Source organism: Phaseolus vulgaris, chromosome 6 (genome assembly GCF_000499845.2).
Source record: "Phaseolus vulgaris cultivar G19833 chromosome 6, P. vulgaris v2.0, whole genome shotgun sequence".
In the NCBI taxonomy this organism is placed as follows: Eukaryota; Viridiplantae; Streptophyta; class Magnoliopsida; order Fabales; family Fabaceae; genus Phaseolus; species Phaseolus vulgaris.
The window spans coordinates 17289560-17298242 of NC_023754.2; the positions used below are offsets into that span (position 1 = coordinate 17289560).

At 29.8% G+C, this 8683-nt stretch overlaps 1 long non-coding RNA gene across 1 annotated transcript; it reads right to left on the bottom strand.

Moving 5' to 3' along the window:
• Window positions 1–2854: 2854 nt before the first annotated feature.
• LOC137833081 (uncharacterized) lies at window positions 2855–3753 on the bottom strand. Its single transcript, XR_011084673.1, has 2 exons — window positions 3606–3753; window positions 2855–3410 (listed from the first exon to the last, which is right to left on the bottom strand). It is a non-coding gene; the product is annotated as an uncharacterized lncRNA (long non-coding RNA).
• Between the last annotated feature and the right edge of the window lie 4930 nt (window positions 3754–8683).

Consider the following 8683-nt stretch of genomic DNA (forward strand, 5'->3'; position numbering starts at 1 on the left):
AGAGCCATGTATGAGTGTTTGTCTTTGAATGCTTTTACTTGAAATTAATATGATTACATCATCAATAATAATAAAAATAAATATTAATTTATGTTTATAGATTCAACTTTTATGTTGTTGTAGGGTTTAATTTTTTATTTTCTTCATTCTTACAAAAAAAATAAACTAAACATTTTTAATTTATTACTATTTTAATTTTATTTTGTAAAAAACCATTTCTTTATTCATTAATAATTATTTTAAACATTAAAAATATTTATTTATTTAATGCATTCAAAATTAAAATTATTAATTTATTATTTTTTTTACTTTTAAAATGATGCTAGATAAAAAAATAAAAACAAAGAATGCTAGATGATAAAATAAAAGTGTAAATAATATTATATGAGAATTAAGTTTTTTTTCCTCAAGTGGAAAATGAATGATATGATCATATGATACTTGAAGAAGAAGCATGTCGCCATTAGGATTTGTTAAAATAACATGTTAAATATACTTTATTGGCAATTCTTCTTTACACATATAAATCATAGTATAATACAAAATTAAAACTATATGCATTCAAGTTCTTTAAATAATATCTTATGGACAAAAAATTTAATCATTATTTAACAAAATAATATAAAATTTATTATTCATGTCAAAAACCTGAAATGATGAAAATGGTTATGGATGGGTTTTTTTCTGCTCTCACTCTGGAATAAACTTTTTTTCTTTTGAAAGTTCCATTCTGGAAAACAATTTCCCATCTTGGACACTTTATTTTTTAATGTGTTTTTTTAGTAATGGATTTTCAATTTTGAAATTCATTCTCAAAATCCAATTTCTGATTACACCCTCGCTACCATGGAAAATGCGTCTTGAAATAAAATAAAACGGGTAATTCGGGATTTCAAAAAGTAATGAGGTGCAGGAAGAAGAATGAGTGGTGTCAGAAGAAATACCGGATGTTTTAAAGGAACACATCAACAATGGACTGGACTTTCTTTAGCAACTAAGACTAATTAACCAAAAAAAAAATTATAATAATTATAATATAAATTATATCAATAATAATAATAATATAAATTATATTAATATTAATAATTATATTAATAATAATAATTATATTAATAATAATAATATAAATTATATTAATATTAATAATTATATTAATAATAATAATATAAATTATATTAATAATATAATAAAATTTGTCTGGTGTAGTGGTTAAAGTTTCTTTGGTCACTTAAGGAACTTGGTTTTAAATCTCATCCGGTGCAATTTTTATTCTCGCGTTTTTCTGCGATCTCATAAGTCACTGAACCTACCTTTCTCAAGATTTGACAGGATCCAACAAACTTAGGAGATAAGTTCCTCCATTCTTTAGGTGTTTCTTCCACTTTGAAATGTATTACGTTTATTCTTGCCTTGTGGTGTGTTTGTGATTTGTTCCCATTCTTGACAATGTGTGCCTATGAATGATTTGTTCATTTTTTCTTCCACACTTTTTTAACCACTTTCACTTGCAATTTTGTCTTCTTTTTTTTTCTACTTATCGTTCCATTCCTTTCTTGTTTCTGCTACCCTATTGTATTTGGGTTTGTTAACATTGATTTTCCGAAACCCAAACCAAATTGTTTTCAGCTTTTTCTCCAGCTCCCTAATGTTCTGAACACCCAAGAATCTAACAAATTTGAATCTGCTTTTTAGTGTTCAATCTCCTGCATATCAAAACATCATTCACCATTCCCCATCTTTGAAAAACCTTCTACATGTTTGTTTCCTTGAAATCAAATGGAAATTTTGAGAAGAAGAAAGATGTCTCCCCTGAATGATCCATTTGTATTCAAATTACTTGGTTCGTGATGAGAAATAAGAGAGAAAAAAATGATCTTCACTATAACTTGAAATATAAACAACAAACTATCACTTTCACATTTGGACAATAAAACTTTATAGTTTTAACTCAAAATCCTTTTACTCTCTAAATTTACCAAACACGAATATTAGTTCAAATTGTAAATATAAATATGTTCAACCTTAAACATGATTTATCCAAATGTTTATTTAATGATGTAAAGGCTAGACCAAGTTAGAATAAACTTTTTTAATAAGCTATAAATAAATTTATTCATTTTGTTTACTACAAATCATTCTTTACAATGATATTTTATATAAATTACAATGCTATAAATTATTTTAAATATTTAATTTAAATGATCTTATAGAACATATAATATTTTTATTAAGAAAACTTTTTTTGATTTCAAGAAAGTTAAAATCTAATTTTTCTTATGTAATAAAATTTTGAAATATGTAACTAAAAAGCATTATTATATATGTTATTTATTAAAACATAAATCAAACCTAAAGCAAACATTCTCAATTTCTGATTTTTTTAAAAAATAAAAAAATATGTGTTGTGACAAACACCTGAAATTTTAAAAAAAAAATACAAATTTTGGAATCTTTCTGTCCATGTTCCTAGGTAGGACACTCCCTCACAGTGTCAGGCACATGAATATGTGTTATTGACCAATAATTATAATTATGCCCAGACAAAACTCAACTTAATCCAATGTTTATTATAATAAATTATTTTTAATATTTAAATAAATTCTTTTAAAAATCTTCACCATATAACGAATTAGGTTACAAACATAAATATAAAAACATAATTGATTATGGAATTAATAATACATTTTCTGTTTTTATATTTTGTAAAAAGAAATAAAAGATTTGTTCATTTATGAGATTTTACTTATTTCCTTCTCCACTGCTTATGTTCTATAGAGGAAGTAGTTCTGCTTTCCAAACGGATCGTGTTCCATACACTTCGCAGATCTATTTCACCTTGTTTCGTTGGCAACACAACAATTTCGTTAGATCTATTTTTTCAATTAGTGAAGAATTAACCGTATACAAGATATTGTTCGACTCTAAACGTCTGAGACTATGCAGAATTGTGGATATCAGGATCTGAATTGAAAATAGAAACTGCTTGATTCTCAGAAATTGGACAGTGGGGCTTACACCCGAGGATTGACTCACCAATTACTCCAATCCTTCTAGCTCCAAGTCCATCAATTTCTTCCCTACTTCACCTAAAAAGTCTTGGGTGTTGATCCTTAGGTGTGTGGATTTCATCTTTAATCCCCAATCTTCCAACACCAGCACCAACCTGCTAGTTCTTCCAACAGCACCCAGCAAAGGCTTTGTTCCAAAGGCTCTAAAAAGACTAGGCAGCATACGCACTGAGCTAATTGTGCATACGTCACATCAGCCATTAGATCTGTGAACGACTCAGATGGTAGTGTTGTAGGAGAAGACACATACACCAGATCTGTATGAACCGGATCCACCTATTGAAGATATCGTTCACGAATTCTTGCTCGAGAGTTTCACAGATCAAGTTTCCCTAATCACATCTTCCATGAAACAACAATTTGATAGAAGGTAAGAACAAAAGAGAGGAACAGTGTTCACAGTATCGATTGAATTGAAAAACATAACTAACCAAAACAACCTATGTAACCAACAACGAACCCTAACACTACTTTACATTGATTCATTTGAAAAAAAAAGAAAAAAAACTCTATAATAAGTGTTCACAGTGCTATTACCAAGAAAACCACCTCTGGTCAAAGAGTTCACCGGGGATCTCATCGGAAATTTGATAGCGACTGCGATTAACTAAGGGAAGAAGAAAGAGGAAGATCCATATTGGATCCTAGCCAGAGAGAGTTGTTGACTTGTTCTAATAATTTTTTTTGGGAAATCGCATGAAACATGTAAATTCGTTACTTCAGAGATTCAGGTGAGTGGGGACCACCTTTCGGCTGTAAGTGATAACTGATCCTCGCCGCTAAATTTATCAATCAAATGTTTAAATTAAATTAGTTATCGGCTCAGATCTCTCTCTCTTCTTCTTTTTTCTTAATTGGAGGAAAAAGAAAAAACATAGAATATGATTGGGTTACACAAAATCCCTTAATAGTGTGTTAAAAGTAAAACCTAACTATATAGTGGATTGAAAGCGAGAATAGTACACAATAACGAAACCAAGAACTGCATGACATAATATAAAAAAGAATTGTATGCTAAATAAAACAAAGCAAATTTTACAAGGAAGAGGGTATATATATTAATGATTAATTTTGCAGTCGGTTGAGATGAGCTAGTGAACAACAACTTAATGACATAAGAAAACTGGTATGCAAACAGTTTCACATTCTCACTGTATTTCTTCAAGTTCTTGGTCTTGGGCTTCCAAGTCTGTGGTGTGATGAGGCTGTGGAGTGGTGTCTTGTTGGTATAGAAAGAGTTTCACATTCTCACTGTATTTCTTCAAGTTCTTGGTCCTGGGCTTCCAAGTCTTTGATGTGATTTGTGTCTTGTTGATCTTTTCGGAGAAAACGAATGATATGATCCTTGAAGAAGAAGCATGCAAAGAGGAAGAAAAAGGCATTTATGATATAATAGGAGGAAAGCCAGGAGCTAGGAGGTAGGATAACGCAGATGAGGGTTTCAGAAGCAAGAATACCAGAAGCGTGGAGAGTAATTATAGCTGTGATTGAGGGTTGAGGTAGGGAAAGAGCAAGAGCGTGGAAGAACATGGATGTGAGAAAGAAGACGATCTGAAGGTCAGTGATGGGGTAGGGCTTCACGGCAAGTAAGTTAACACAGACGGCTATGAAGGCAGCGTAGCCGGCGTAAGGTTTATGGGTTATGTGTGTTTGCGCTCCCATATTGAAGTGTGAGTTGGAGGGGAGAATTGAATTGAAGCTTTATAGAGTGGTGTACCTACCGATTATAGAGTGGTGTACCTACCTGCCCAAAGTTCGAAAAAGAGCAGATAAAATAATAGTCTCCCGCAGAAAAAACCAGGCATTCTAATTTATAAAAATATGTATGCAAAATTTGACTTAAACCGTAAAACATATGAATCTGTCTGTTAGCATTAGAAAAGTGAGTGATCCACACTCCTGAATCAGCCCGTGCAAGCCATAACACACTCTTCTAATCTAAATCTAAACTTCTTGCTTGACCTGTCACTACAAGAAAATTAAATTAGCATGCAATTTCCTTCTTCTGATTATCATTTTTTCTTCACACTCTGTTCATACGTGCCTCTTTGATATTATGTTACCAACAATATTAACTCAACCTAACGCAACCTCGCGATTATATATACATAAATAACAACTAAGTCTAGAGAAAAAATAATAATTAATTACTATGTTATTAAATATTAATTAAATTTAGAGAAAAAAAAGAATTTTTTTTTATTGTCCTACTATATTTACAAAACTTTTCGCCTCAATAATGACAATATGTTCAAACACTAAGTTAAAGAATCATCTTCATAATGATGATAGGATGGATTGAGATAACTAGTTCTAAGGACCTTTAATATTATAAAATCAGTAATTTTCTTTTTCTCAGTTTTTAAAATTTACTTTAAAATCTAATTAAGTTGAATAAATTGAAGTAATGAAAAAAAATCAATTATTATCTTATCTTATTTATTTTAAGGTTTAGGGTTTAAAATTTCAACATCACTAAATTATTAATATCACTTAATTATATTCCCTAAATTATTAATATCACTTAATTAATTATCTTATAATTAAGTGATGGGACAAAAATAATTTAGTGTTAGAGATTAAGATAACTTAAGAGTTACTTTGTATTGAGATTTAGTATGTTAATTATATGCAACATTATTCCTCAAAATTTAGTTTCTATAATTTAGTCTAAACTTAAGTATTATTTATTTTTAAACAGTTTAAAAGATTTACTCATATGAACTAAAATATTTATTTTCTAAAATATTGAAGATTTTTAATTTGTTTTTAAAAATAGATAGTGTCTCCTTCATTTTAGGACATGGAAATTTGAACACAATTTTAACAATTAATAATTAACCACAACACACAATATACACTACTAAAAAATTATTAAATAAACTAATTTTAGAGAAAAAATTAATTATTATATTAACTAAATTAAATAATATTTTAGAGATTAATTTTTTTTATATCTACTGTGATGGAATAGCAATCATAATTTAATTCGAAAAAAGTAAATTGTTTAGGTGTAGTTTTAGATTCATTAAAAAGGATGATAACTTAAATACCACTACAAGAAATAATGATGGTTGAGTATCCAAAAGATCGACGAAAAGAGTAAAAGAGAGACTATACATGGAACTAGTGTGGACTTAACGTCCCAATAGAAATGAAAGTTAATCTTACGGTGGCTATGCATTAGAGAAGGCCTCCAATAAGAAACAAATTTACAAGATAGTGTTGACTAAGCCTACATAAAGAAAAATATATTATTTAACTATAACGTAGGTTTGAAGGACACTAAAATGGATATAAAATTAAATAATTATTAGAAAATGGACTTTAAGCCTAACTAAACCTCATAAAATTGACTTATAAGGTGAGGTTTTCATTCACTTATTCCCTCTGAAATGTCTTAATCTCTAGTCGATGTGAGATCTCCAATACACCCCCTCACGTCGAGCCTACCAACTCGTGCGTGAGACTATATATTATGGGTGGTCCGATAATCGACCGATAGCGGGTGACCTGATAAGCCCAAAAAACAATCTTTAGGATAGACTCGAAATGACTATGATATCATTTTAAGAAGTGGACTTTAAGCCTAACTCAACCTCATAAAACTAGCTCATAAGGTGAGGTTTACACCCACTTATATACTATGAAATGTCATAATCTCTAGTCGATGTGAGATCTCCAATAATAATTAAAGTTAGCGTCGCCATTGGGGACACTACGTGGGAAAGCAAATGTGAGTAAATTGTCGTCATTGGTAGGGATGACAAAGTGGGACGGGCTATGCGGGCCGACCCACAACCCGCTTAGAGAAAACATGGGTCGGGTTGCCTATTCCAACCCACTGATCTGCTCAGGCCTGCCACACATGACCCACAACTCGCACGGGCTAAGTGAGGGCAGAACGAGCTGGCCCACATGACCTGCATAACTTAAAAATGTAGAAATTTTTTTCTACACCCCCATATTTTCTTAATATAGTCTCATATTTCACATTCCAAATTTTTTAATAACATCTTATTACGCATGTCCTGTGAGAATAATATTTGATACCATTTACCTAATGCATCTAAATAAATAAAAAATTAAATTTATTCAAAATTTCTATTTAAAAAATAATTTTTATTAATTTAAAAAAAATAATTCTTATGCGGGTTGGCCTACGGGCCAATCCTTATGCGAGGCGGGCTAGAGAAATCAACCCGCATATTCTATGCGGGGCGGGCTAAGTGTGGGGCGACTAGCTCGCATTGCCATCCCTAGCCATTGGGGACACTACCTGGGAAATAAATGAGTAAAATGCACTTAAGGATAGCGAAATAACCACGAAGAAGACGTAGGATTTTTGGGAGGAATTTCAGGATAATGAGTTTGAAAGAGTGAGACAAAAATCAGAAATTGAAAGTGTGGGAAAATGAAAATGTGAGACAAAAATGTTTTAATATTTTTTTTCTCATTAAATAACTTAGCGTGAATAAACCTCCACGCCACTTCAGTGTCGCCTAGACCTATATTAAATGTAATAAAATATTAAATAATAACTTGCATCCACTTTGTATCTCCATTCTATCATTTTGCAACTTATTTTTTTATTACATCTACTTTGTATCCCAATTCTAGACGCTAACTTATTATTATTATTTTAATAATTTTTAACTTACATACACTTTGTGTCTCCATTCTAAACTCAATATTATTCTGTCATTTAATTTTTTTTATTGCATCTACTTTGTGTCCCCATTTTAGACGCTAACTTATTATTACTATTTTAATAATTTTTAGTGTGTTAAAGATTTCCATTGTGGACACGATCACTACAAGAAAATCATGAAATAGAAACCAATTTGTAGAAACCAAAATAATTAGTTGCAATAGTAACTAAATTAGAGACCATTTTATAAACTAAAAAGAAATTTGGTTTCTAAATTAGTTTCTATTATTGTTAAATAGTTTTTAAATTGGTATCTAATTAGCAACCAAGGTTTTTGCTACCAAATTTAGAAACTAAATAATTGGTAGTTAAAACCTTAGTTGCTAATTAGATACCAATTTAGAAACTATTTAACAATAATAGAAAATAATAGAAACTAATTTAGAAACCAATTTTTTTTTAGTTTCTAAAATGGTCTCTATTTTAGTTCCTATTGTAACTAATTATTTTGGTCTCTAAAAATTGGTTTCTATTTCATGATTTTCTTGTAGTGGATATTTGATATTTATTTATTTTTGTCTAACTTGAGTAGACTTCACCCATGCTAGTGACTTCTATTTTATAGCCCCCGTTTTTTGTTGACAGCTAAAATGGATTTTTCTTGTAGTGTATGTTGGTACATACATGGTAAGAAAGCCATATTGTAACATCCAAACTTATAAAATAATATTATATATATATATATATATATATATATATTAAATCACATTAATATAAACATGACTTAAATATTTTAAGTTTTGATTTTAAGCAACACCAATAACACATGTAAGATGAACTCTAAAGAGTAGACAAATTAAAGATTTTGTCTTACATGCTTCATCTTGTGAAACTTAAAGGACAAATGAATCAAAATTTTGTTTGACATTTGTTTGATGAAACTTGAAGGATAAACGAACCAAAA